The sequence below is a fragment of the Ambystoma mexicanum genome, chromosome 1p (genome assembly GCF_040938575.1).
Source record: "Ambystoma mexicanum isolate Mex_15411 chromosome 1p, UKY_AmexF1_1, whole genome shotgun sequence".
NCBI lineage: Eukaryota > Metazoa > Chordata > Amphibia > Caudata > Ambystomatidae > Ambystoma > Ambystoma mexicanum.
The window spans coordinates 1,366,149,550-1,366,163,201 of NC_090921.1; positions in this window are offsets into that span (position 1 = coordinate 1,366,149,550).

A 13,652-nucleotide genomic window follows, 5' to 3' on the forward strand; every position below is an offset into this window, starting at 1 on the left:
TGAAACTGTGAGTTTCATTAATCTTCTAAAGCATGTTTGAAGGCCTGGAAAGAAACGTGCTGTGGCACGTTAAATAGTCTAAGACTGTGAATGAACTGCAAGATATTTCCAGGGTGAGGCAACCCTGTGATACTATTTTGCTGTATACGGGAATAGTCATCGGACTGGGGGACATTAGGTTTGGTTCATGTAGAAACATGTGCCGGTTTTCTGTTAATTCACATCCCCGAAATGTTTGCCACTGATGATCTCTATTGAGCATTTCTCTATTCCCTGCAGGAATCTTCCTAACCACAATCCTGTATATGTAAACCAATGGTATGTCAAATCTCTCGGAAACAGTGTGATGGCTCTGAAGAGGATTTATTATTTGTAATGTACAAAACTACAGAATAAATCATCTCAGGGTGAGGAAGGAAGAGTGAAGGTTTTAGGGAGGACGAGGAAGAAACAGACTAGAAATAGGAGACCTCTTTTTCCCACTTGTTGTGCTCAGTCAGGCATGTTCACTCTTTTGATAGCATAGCCAAGAAGGCCACCCGGTTTGGAAACTTCTTTATTTCCCATAGGCAGTCATCTCAACCCAATCCAATTTGTTTTACCTAACTTATTCCCGTGTGCTAAGTCTTTTAGCATGATAAACCACTTTCTTGTATGGGGTTGGGTTGGTTGGTTAGAGTAAGTCATGAGTCCCATCCAAGTTGTTTGATTTATTCAAAGTTCTAGACACTTTGCAGGAATTGAAAACTTTGCTGTAGGTGTTGCCCTCTGTAATTGGTTCCTGAGTACAAGTTGTGGTGCCTGAGGATGTGGAGGAACTGTCTATAGGCAGGTATCGGGCATCAGATGGCTCTTACTAAGTGATTGCAGGCAGAATCACCAGTGCCCCTGTCACAATTCACTCACTAAAGCAAACCACAGACCCTTCAACTTCTTCTCTCACTGGGATCTTGGACATGTTCAGGGAATGACACTTCTCCACAATCTGGTGTGAGATGATTCTCCCTTTTCTGGAGATAGCTTCTCTGGGGCTTTTTCTCCCAAGGAGGGCATCTGCTGGTCCGAAGCTGCCTTGTCAGGGCCAATTATTTTGTCAACTGTCTACTTCCTCCCTTATTTCCACTTCATGAAAGCTTTAAGAGATGCAAGGGAGTCAGAATTCCCCTAAGATCTTTAGGTACTAAACAGTCAAAGATCCAGGTGCCACTTCTCCCAGACATCAGGTTTGGACCTATATCAACAGTACTATCTGCATTTTATGTGTTCTTAATTTAGGGTTTGATATTTTGCAATCCTCCAGTACTTGAGAGTTGAAGCAGCCCTGGAACTTTGGTAATAAGCTGCACTCCTATCTATACTCTACTACTGAGCAAGCCTCCCCAAACTGGGTTGGTTGAGAAGCCAGAAGAGCCAAATCATGGGTGGGTGCTTCGGTGAAGGTATTCGCAGGTGGCTTGTGGCAGTCAGTCTCATGATAGGAAGGCAACACCTGATCCCACACAGACTGCTGTACAGCTTCACCTGTATGGGGATGCATGGTATTGTGTTTCTTATTTAGAAGTGTAGTTCATAAAACCACAAAAAGCAATATGTAACAGTCATTCATCACACCTTAAGTTATTAAACCTTTGAAAATAAAGGAAAGTTGATTACTAGCACAGAGCCATGCATATTTTCATTTAGCTGTGAGTCTTTGCAGCTCTTGCCTTTCTCACTAACCACTCTATTCAACCTTTAGCGGACAGCATGCAAGAAAGATAGCAATTGGCTGTATTCCTGAGTCATTCACCATATTTTCACATGCCTCTTTTCCAGTATTGTTATTGGCTTCAGGTTAATTGACCAAACTAAATGTAGGAATCCAGGAATGTATTATTGAAGACTATAATTTCTTGTCATTTGACCTCATCTTCTCTTTCTTTCTGTAAGCTAGAAAAGTTACCAGGCATCAATTGCTTCTCTGCAATATGTTTTCTATGGGATTCATCCACATTGGTCAGTCTACACATGCTTAGTGCTGTGACTACCACCAACTTCCTTTGGTTCTCTTTATGTTTGTTTGTAAATGCTTAACCATCTTCTCTAGTGATCAAAAACAGTTTTTTTAAAACCCTCAATTTCTCTGAAGTTTCAGGACAGTCTATTTATTGATATATTTAGTGCATAAGCAATTTCAGGGGGAGACTGTATAGGGAACAAATCGACTGGTAGACATTGACAATAGTACTTTGCATGGGTGTACAAAAAAGGATCATCTCCTTTCAACCATTTCACCGACATCAGAGAAGCATCCTTGATGCGTACTGGATTTGCTTAGTAGCTTGATGTATTGATTTTAATTAAGCAATAGAACCCGAGCGGCGGGGGCATTACCGACTCAGGTAATGCCCCGGGGCCCAAAGGTAAGGCCCCGGCCAGGTAGGGACCTGGAGAGAGCCAATCAGAATGCTTGTTGCATTCAGATTGGCTCTCGCCGGGTAACAATTCATGTTAAATCAGTTGAAAGAGAGAGCCTGTTGTGATATGCTAAGATAGATACAACAGACCAATTTTGGAAGTAGATCACATAATGTGCTTTAGAAATCCAGATCTGTTCATTAATCTTTATTTTGGATAGCATCATGTTGTCATAAGTATCACACCTTACAAACAATATTTGTATTGATTTAATTTATAAGGCCTTTTCGCCTAAGTGCCATACATACAATATTAAAACGGTACAAAAAATACTTGCATCATGTATAACAACGAAAAGCAGGGTAATTAGGACATAGTGGAAAGGGGATAGCTTTTGAAGGCAAAAAGAACAAAAAGAACATTATCAAGACTGAGCGCAAGGGGGCAGACAGAAGGAAATGCGATTGGGATCGGAGAGGTTGAGAGGGGATGTACATAGTAGAAACCAAGGAGCAAAGGTAAACGGGTGCAAGCCCAAGGACACATTTGAAACTAATAGAGAAAATGGAATTGAAGACAAGCTTCAAAGGATAACCAACAGAGAGAGAGGAGGGCGAGGGAAATGGAGGGCCGACGGGAATACCACAAAGGATGCAACAAGCAGAGTTTGGGAAGTGGCAAGACCAAGAAGAAGACAAAAGCAATAGTCAAGGTGGGAAAAAACAAAGGTAGTGATTGAATGTTGAAGAATTGATAGTGGCAATAATGTGCAGTGTTTGAGATATGTGAGGTGATGGAAAGAGAAGTGTTGAAAAGAAAGCCCAAGTTGTGGGCGGCAGAAGAGAAGGGAAGAAGAACAGGTGGAAAACGAATAGATGGGGGAGAAATGGGAGGGTACTAGAAGCCGGAAAAAAGAGAATTTCTTATAAGTGTTAAGATGTAAAAAGCGTTAGTGCACCCATGATTGGATGGCAAGTAAACGTTCAGAAATAGAGGAATGTAAAGAATCTGAAAAAGAGGAAAATGAGATAAACAGTTGGGAGTTATCCGCATACAAGTGTTTCGACATCCCAAAAGAGGAGACGAAAGCAGACGGGGGAGCAGTGTTTAGTGAAAAAAGGAGAGGGCCTAAGACTGAGCCCCAAAGGACTTCATGAGCAAGATGCAATGTGGTGGAGTTGGAACCACCCCAAGCAACAGAAAAAATAAGGATCAGAGAGATATGACCTAAACCAAGACAAAGCGGTGCCAGAGAAATCAAATGAATGTAGAGTAGTGAGTAAAGTACAGTGACCCACAGTGTCGAAGGCCGCAGAGAGGTCAAAATGACTTAGAATGGAGGACAGTTTGGAGTGTCAGCAGATAGCAAAGAATTAGAGATTGAAAGAAGCGCCATTTTCAATAAATGGAGCGGGTGGAAGCCTGATTGAGAAGGTGGAAAGAGGGAGTTAAGTTTGAGATAAAATGAGACTTGAGTGTAAAACACCCATTGTCAGATCTTTGAATGGTAGTGTCGGACGGAAATAGGACAAAAGTTAGAAAGTGTGGAAGTGTCCAGAGAGGGTTTTTTCAAGAGTGGGAGTATCATGGCTACTTTAATGGCAGTGGGGAAAGTGGCAGAGAGGAGAGAAAGAGATTAATTAATGAAGCGAGATAGGCTAGTAGAAGTGGAAAGAGATTACTGATGAGAATGGGTGGAATGGAATCAAGAAGATAGGATGGGCACATGCAAAATGCGGGCAGTATCTGATTCAGATATAAGGGAGAATAAGAAAACAAGGAGCAGTTGTCAAAGATGAGTTGTCAGTACATGGAGAGAAGGGTTGCCAAAGTGTGACCTTACAGATGAATACGTTAGGAAAGTCAGAGGTGGAGAATGAGGAAAAAAGGAGGGATTGGGATGGGGGAAGAATGCAGTTAGTAAATTGGAAAATACAATGGGACGAGGAGAATAAGAAACAACAAGATTAGCAGCAGAAAGAGCTAAGTGGCAAGAGGTGAGAAAAGAGAACATAGAATATTTCAATTTAGCATCCAAGAAGTGTCAAACTCCCTCCCTGGCAATCAGAGAGCTCGGAATGCAAGCATTACCACATGAAAGCTCAGGTTGAAAATAATTGTAAGTTGGTGGTGGTGACCCGTTACGTTTACACTTTAATGTAAGCAGGTTCCTGCCAGCAGATTGTGGTCATTTGCACTCCGGGGCACAAATGTAAAGTACGTAAGCACTTTTGCCTTTTACATGCACACTCAGCAGTGCAAATTGAGCAAACGCTGCCTGGCATGCTTGTATACCAGGCAGAATTTACTTTTGATTATGAGTTCTACTCACATGACAAGCAGCGTTCATGATTACAATTAAACACTCTCCGACATGCGCATTTGGTAAGCAGCGTTTACAATGAAAAATTAACGACAACATTCATTTGTAATTGCAGACTTCACTTGCTTGGGGTCTGCCTGCTTTTTGCTGGTGCGTAAAGGTGTCGGACCCCATAGGTATCTCCAGCATTTGCACCGGCATGAAAATCCATGCTGACGCAAATGCTGGAACATTTGTATGGTGGAGAAGAAGGAGGGGGCAGAAATGCAAGTTGCGTTCTGCCCCTAATGGAAGGTGTAAACGCCTTACGCAAGGCCAACATTGAACATGAGCCTCATGGTGTTGCCCACCTTCAGATTCCCCTGAATGGTGGGACACTGCCTCCAGTGGCACCCACATCACATCTTCTACCCACACACTATCTATCACACTCTTTCTGCCACCCCCACTGCACATACGCTTTCACCCCACCAGCCTTCCCATACTCCTGCTCACCTTATCTGCTGCTGGCACATCTTTTTCCCACAGTACAAATGGCCATCATGGAATGGAATGGAAGAAGGAATTTGTTCTCTTCCCCTTCCCTTCAGGGAACACATTTTCTCTGGTTATTATTTTTTTTTTAACTTGAAAAAAGGCTGCAGCATAAGTTATCAACTATAAAAATAAAACCATTAGCAACCCAGGTCTTGCCGCGGTGCTAATAGCTACACATCCCTTGATGGTACCCGGCCCTTGCTAAGGACCTCACATTGCTCAGGCCTGTAATTCAGCCCCAGGTTATTAGTAGGCAGTAATGTCCCCCATCTTGTGGGTTATTGCTTAAATGAAATTAGAAAGAACAATTACAAACATTTATTTGACAGTGCTGAATGTATTAATGTAGAAATAACTGCAGACGGTTAGACTTCTGCTAACAGCATTCAGTACATCTATCTCTCTTACATAACTAACAATAGGGTCATCCAAAAAAGTTCCAAAACCATGAGTGCAGCTCTACAGTGGGTAAACCATGTGTTGCTAGATAGTTGTATAGACATGTTTCTTCTCAAAGCAACATATCTTGTACAATAAAAACATATACGGGGTGATTTACCTGGATGTTCTGGATTACAATTACAGAAATACTCAAGATGGATGGATGCATTTCATCTCCATGATTCACAGTCTTCTAAGGCAATGCATTTAATAAAATCATTCAAAGGAGTACATATTTCTTTTACCTAGCTTAGATATTGTTTACAACCGACCTGCCTCTTAAATGGAAAATAGCGGCAACCTGATGGTTTAGGTAACTTTTAGGAATTTATAATCTTTTTTTTCAATTATTGTATATGATTAACATTAACCTTTTACAACGATTTATAATTACGTTTAAGTTATGACCTAAACCCTCAGGGTTAATAAATTACTTGAGAAAGCTCAATTCATGAAATTCAGTTGTCAGATATAATAACCAACAATGTAATGCTCAATTTCACTCTTTAATAAATCCCACAACAATCAAAGGGTCACCTTAGCCCATGAAGTATGACAAATTGAACACCATAATGGTAAAGTTTTGATCTTATTATAGTCAGATTAATATGAGACACAAAGCTCAGAGTGGAGACCAAAATAAGTTGTAGATAAAGAAAATTGCAATAATCTTATTGCTTGTTCGACCCCTGATTCATTCTTAGTTCCAGCCATACATATTGATGATGCTCCACCGTACTTGCTGATTCATCCAGCAAGCAGTTCCTTGAACAACTTACGATTCAACGTTAATGTTTTATCCTCTAATACCTAGACACTATTTAAATATCTCTTCTACTTACATTTTCCATATATTTAATTCCATGTGCCTCATTATGAGTTTGGAGGTAGCCATGCCGCTATTTGCGGCATATCTGCCGCCGAACTCGTGTCCGGGTCCGGGTTCCCTGAATAGGGATTTACCGGGTCATTTCAACCTTGGAGGACCCTGTATTTCCCCATTCAGCGAAGCCATCCCCATTCACACTCAAGTCTCCATAGGGCTCAATGGGAATGTGGACAGAGCTAATAACGGGCCCGTTAATAACGGTCCCGTTATTAGCTCCCTGGTCCTTTAGCGGCTCCCGCTAACAGCTGCAGGTTTTACCAGCTTCCCTTAGCGGGACCCGCTAAAGGACCTCGGAATTTTATTTATTTATTTATTTAAATTTTTGTAACTAGCCAGATGCCCATGGGCCTCAGAGCGCACACAAAGACAAAACAAGAACAGACGAACACAAAAGCAGAAGAGGAAAGAGGAATCATAAGCAGGTATTCTTACCGGCGCTGTTAACCCCTTACCGCCACACTCGGAATGAGGTCCCATGTCTCTTATGATAATTAGTGCCCTGACAAAACTTTACATTCACATTGTGTTGCCCTGACGAAGATGTGGGTGGTCTTTGTACTGAGCAGATTTTTCATTCTGACATCTATTAAGAGTATTATGAATTGATTGTTTCTCGAAAACTGTGACTTGGATTACACAGTCAAGCACCTCCAACACATAAAAACGTCGAAAACATTGGCTTTTTCAATGACTCTTACAATCATGGAGAGGATTAGATGTGATTCGACGTGATTGTATTGTTTGGATGGTTGAGGTTCAGGACAGATGCATTTTGTAAGACTATATTATTGCTGTATTTTGAATCATATCAAATTTGTCTATAACATTTTCATAAAATATGTATAATATTTACACTGTCTGATTCAATATGACACTGCCTTGACTTCAATAAGACCCATTCACATGCATTGAATGACTCTTAGTTTGTCACTTTAGCATGTGGTGTGGTAGTGGTGATTGAAGTTAAAGAAGTTGTGCATTTTACGTTTATCAGTGTTGACCTTCCGCATTGGTTGTTTTTTTGCTTTTTTGTACTTGATCTTATTAAAGGAGTGCCTCCCGGACCAAACGTGCAGAGACTGGTGGCATTCTGTAGTAGGGCGCTACATGCCCGAAGGCCTGAAAGTGCAGCAAGAGAGAGGAGAAGCAGAACAACAAGGTTGAAGGAAAGGTCAATCAGAGCCAACATCCTGCACCCACTACCACTTCTGGGGATCAGCATTTGGAGCGAGCTATCACAGGGCACAGCAGGCATACTTATCCAGCCAGCAGAATTCCTTGTGCACCGATTAACCGTCTGGGTTCCCACTACCTCTCTGGGACCCATGTGATGATCCATGCTGTCCAGCATCAAGCCTCTCTTGGCCGACAACCGAGTACTTGGGATATATAGCACCGGCAGGGTCCCTCACATGGAAGCCCTAATGAAGGCGGACGTGTTTCACTCCAACACCGCCGAAACGTGAAGCAAACTGGGAACACTCGATCAAGTCTGTTCCTGGTTTTAAAGATCCTGTTTAGTCAGTCTCTGCCACGTCGGCAAAGATATCTTTTATCCTATGACTCTGGAACATTCACTGTTCAATTGAAATCACATCCCTATAGAACATTCACTGTTCAATTGAAATTACATCCAAACAAGGGAACCTTTGAAACTCAGCTGACTTACCAGTGCAGGAGATCTACTGAACCTTTAGCCTGCACCCGAGCTACAATTGCTAAATCTATAGTGCGAGTTCATAGGCATTTTGCTCTTCTCTTATTCAATACAAAGTACTTCTGTATTCCAACACATGTGTCGATGAAGTAACAATCGGTACCTGTACATTAATATACACACCATCTGTGTCAATGAAATAATAATTGATATTTACACTTAATTTTGTATACTATGTCATGTTTTCTTATTGTATTTTTTATGATGTCACTGCAAGTTGCTATTTCTCATTTGTATGTTTCAATATTTAGTGTGTCTCATTTGTCTATCAAATGTCTCATATGATTAGAAAATAAATATTTTTTTCCTAACACTTCAATATACAGACACTGGGAGTGGTTATTACCTCTGGATTCATTCATCGGATCTCTTACTTATGAGACCAAACTTTAAAAAGTCTCTGGGCAGACCTAAAACTCTGTACCTGCCTCCCCCCCCTCAATATCTGGTTTTCCTTGAAATACAATTAATTGTTTACTTGATCTTATTAAAGTCAGATTAATATGAGACACAAAGTTTAGAGTGGATACCAAAAGAAGTTGGAGATACACCAACTCACAACAAACTTTTAATAAAAAATGTATCAAGCAGTGCCAATTAATCAATAATGGCAGGTGCCTCAAACTCCTGCACCAAAGGTCACCATTTCCACCAATTTGCTAATGTTTACAGGCAGAAAAGCCATAACCCTGGTAGCTGTCAGTCCCAATTCCAATGCAGAAAATAATTGCATTGACTTGTTTCAGCTGAGCCGTTCCATTTTTAATTTGTTTTGGCTAGTCTAAAACCACATAAAAGCTAGCACAGAGGTGATCATAGGTAGTTAATCAGTCCAGTGTATTCTTATTACAGAATAATGGACAAGAGTGAGCTGATCTAGAGCCTACCGAGAAAACCTTGGATTCTTTGATAAAACTAGCCATCATAAATTTGATGTACCTGTTAATTAGGGCCTGAAGAGCATTAGGTGTGCTGGTCATGAGCACTGTGCTGTCTACGTATAAGAGAAGGGAAAGGGGAAGGCCTGTTACACACACACAACATCTTCATTATTCTTTGAATAATCATCCAAATAAAGAAACAAGGGTGAAGAACACATATCTGATCATACATCTCTAAGCAATGGGAATGAAGATGACAATTCCCCAGGTAGCCTGTATCTCACTGATACTCTGAGGTCAGTAGGAATTCCCCTAAGAATGTTCAGTTAACTTAGAAGGATGCCCTTATCTTTAAGAATAGACCACAACAAGTTCCAACCCATGCAACACTTTAGTAACCCAAGTTTCATGTATCATGTTTAAGGCCAATCCCTTCTGTGACACTGACAGTGTTTGGAGCTCTTAGACTCCGGGTTAACCAAATGTGAGTTATAAGCTATCACTTAAACTCTGCAATTTGTTGACATTTATTTTTGGATTGCTTTAAAAATAAAACCTTTCACAATAAATAGAAAAACTCAGATACAGAACTATTAGTAATGATTAAAAATCATCAGCGTCATTATCAAAGTTCATATAAAATCAGAATCAGATAGATTCAAAATGGAATATAAAACATGTAACTCTGTAATATTAGAGATGTTTTTTTTTTTTTTTTTTTTTAATCACTTTATTTAAAGATTCTAACAACAAACAAGGAAAAACAATCTCCAGTACATTGCATCGTGTTCAGATTGTAAAATCTAAAAGTAACTTGGAAATAAACAAAATGATACTGAATATATGAACATCGATAATATTTGCAAAAACAAATACAATTTGAACAAAAATTCCTGACACTCAACCATTAAGACAAGACAACAAGAAACCAAAACACACAACTAACACCCAACGGAACAGCTCCCCAACTCCAGAAGTATCAAAGCATCCCCATCCCAAGGCAGGGATTATCCCCCCAGACTAGGAACCCAACCTTCAGCCAAATAGGTCATTAAAGGGTCCCCAAAGTCGAGAGTAATGACCCTCTCTACCTTGTCCAATGAGCAGAACTTTATCAAAGTTCGACAAGACCTGCATATCTGATAACCACCCATCCACGCTCGGTTTCTTCCTTGACTTCCAGACCCGTAGGATGTTTGATTCCCTTTTGAAATTATTTTCCAAAACTGCTCAGTTCATTCATTTTTTTTATTGTGCATTTGGTTATTAACAAACCGTAAGAACATTTACTTCACAATAGCATATCGATCATACCTAAAACATTTAATCTGTCATAATGCTTGTCTAAAAGAAGGTAGGTGTTACACAATTTGTATACATAATTCGTTAACAGCAGCACAGTAGAAAATACCTTAAAAGACGACACATGAAATTTAAAATATCAATGATCATACTATTAAAATCTCCTAAAAACCATATTGAAATCTATTTAATCATCTTCTTGAGTCCAAAATAACTTTAGTACATCCTTCCAAATAATGTGAGCAGCAGCAGTTATGACAATAGATATGGCACAAAACTGATCAGTTTTGATGTGCTCAATCTGTTCCATCAAATCCTTGTAGCCCTTAAGGTAATAGAATTTGATGCTGAATAAGTCAATAAAGTGTGGCGACTTGCCTCTATTGTATTCCTGCAAAGGCGACATAGCCTGTCTTCATAAGGGACTTTTCCCAGGCCCCAGTATGCTCTAATGTGGGAAGAAGATTCAAGCGCAAGGATACGATGAATCGCCTTAATGCAAGGAAACATGGTTTGGTTAAATACGTTCTGGGAGTGTTTGAGAGAAAGCTTTGAGAGTATTCATTGTATCTCTTTTTGGTAGACAATGTATCAATGTTATTGGCATTGTCCCAATCTCTCGGTTTGCTCTTCAAAATTGCTTCTATGTTCGGGGCTCCCAAAGCAACTTGATAAGATATTTACAAGGATGACAAATAAAAAAGAGCAGTCTGCTCTGATAAAAAAAAGAACATATTATTGCAGTCAGTGGAACGTTGCCTGCAGATTAGTCTCAATAGCTTGTTCAAATTAATGTGTGATGAAATTATCTTTAGATAACGCAAAGTTATTTGCGAATACTATATTGAAAAAAGAGAGGGAAGTCCAAATTCCATTTGTAATGCTGCCACTGGAACAGAACAAGGAAGATGTATTAAAGAATGAAGAATGTTTCCCCCAAATGTGTCAAGCCATCTAATATGACTATATGAAAGTGCAGAGATGCCGTACATTAAGCCTGGTATGATGCTGACACAATACATTGCTAATAGCCCTTCTGGATTATTTCTCTCCCTGCTGGAAATATAGCACTTCACCACTAGCCATTTGTTCCAGATCTTGGGAAAGATTAAGTCACCGTAATATCGTATGGTGGGATTAAGTCTTATCTGGAAGCCTTAATAAGTGTAGCTGTCCATGACTGTTAATTTTATGTTATTCAATTTCCAAGCAAAGGAAGGCTTTCGAGGAATGCTTCCTCTAAGACACGTGATTTTTGTTTTTGTGGTATTTATTGCCATATGAGTTTTTTGAAAAACTTTGCGAGAGCATCGATCGTGCATTTTAATCCTATGGGAGTCAGGTCAAATAAAATGGTGTTGTCTGCATAAACTAATCATCACACTGGCTCACCATTGATGTTTGGAGGAAAAGTAGTATGGCCATCATTTACGGTTTCAGCCATTTCAACAGCATATAAATTGAACAAAAGGGATGCGAGTACGCACCCCTGTTTAAGACCGTGATTGGTAGTAAAGTAATCAGTAATTTCAATCTCTCGGTTCAAATGAACAGTAACCAATGGATTTGTAGATAGGGTTTTAATAAAAAAACAAAAGATGATGATCAATTCCCTATGACTCTACTTTTTTTCCATAAACGATGGCAAGAGATTAGGTGAAATGCCTTGCTGTAATCTACGTAAGAGCAATACAGATTTCAGTAAGAACAACACGTTGCTTCTGCCATCAAATAGTGTATGGCACTTGCGTTGTGTAATGTGCAATTTGCCTTTCTAAATCCAGTCGGAAAGGGATTCAATAGGTCTTTTTCTAGGTGAACAAAACAGTTGAAAATATTTTTTAACTATAATAAAGCAACACAAGCAGGCGGTAATTAGTTGGGTCCAATCTATCCCCTTTTTTAAACACAGGTATAAGTTTGAATTTTATCCAACTATTCAGGATCTCACCTTTGATCTATATTCTGCAAAATAGTTTCATCAATACATTGATCCAAAAATGAAGGTTTGCTTTAATGAGAATATTGGAAATACCATCTGGCCCTGGACCATTCAAGGCCTTGAGTTATGAATGATGGAGAGGATATCATACAGCTCACAGCCAGTTATTGTACATTTTGACTGAAAAGAATAAGTTATATCTCCAACAACGTCATTTTCAGCATCAAAATATAGATCAACATGGTGGGATCCACAAAGAGCTTCTGAGACAGGGTTTAATTTCAATGGAGCGAGTGCTTTCTGGAAGTCTTTACTGCAGGACCAGAACTTTTGATTGTCATTAGTGTTTACTAAACCAAACATCAATTGCCAGTTGGCACTGCACAGTGAGGATTTATGCGGGAGTTGTCAGTTTTTGTATCCCGTGGTAAGAGTAGTGAGACAAGCTTCTTTTTCTTCCTGATATAATGAAAGTTGCCCTCTAATGGTGGCCCTAGTCTTTCAATAGGGTATTTTTTTTATGTATCAAAACATCAAAGGGAGACAGATTTTCAAGATGATATTTACTAAACAATGGGTATCACTATGTCACTTCACGGGGCACATCACAACATCACCAAATCACAGCCTTGAAAAAGACTTAGGTTGAAACGTGCGTCGGCTGTGTAGCGAGTTACCATGTCAAAAACTTGTCATTCATTTCTACAATGATGTTTTCTTTGGTGCTAACTAACCAAAAATAAACAAATTAATGACTATGACCTGACTGGACCACATAATTGATCCAATCGCTCAACAAGCGACCATTGGGCCACCATATCCTACCAGCGCCCAACTGATCCAGAGTTTGTCATCCCCACAACTCCTACATTTTATTAGGAACCCCGGAGTTGGTTCCTCAACAAACCAGGATCAAGGCTGCTGGTCAGATTCGGCAACAAGATAAGAGGAGGTGCGCAGGAGAAAGGGAGTCCCGCCATGATCAACTCCACCTCTGCTAAAACTACAACTTAGGGACGAGATCCCTGCAGCACCCTAGCCAAAAAGGCGGATTATTTAGAATCAAGAAAAACTGATACCAAGAATCTCTTCGCCGCAAAAGGATCCACAGTGCATGCATTTCCGCCCACTCCAAGGGTGCCAGATAACCTCAGGCAACAATTTGTAAAATTAGAAAGACTTTGTACCAAGGAGATCAATACATTCTGGGAGAGATTTACCCT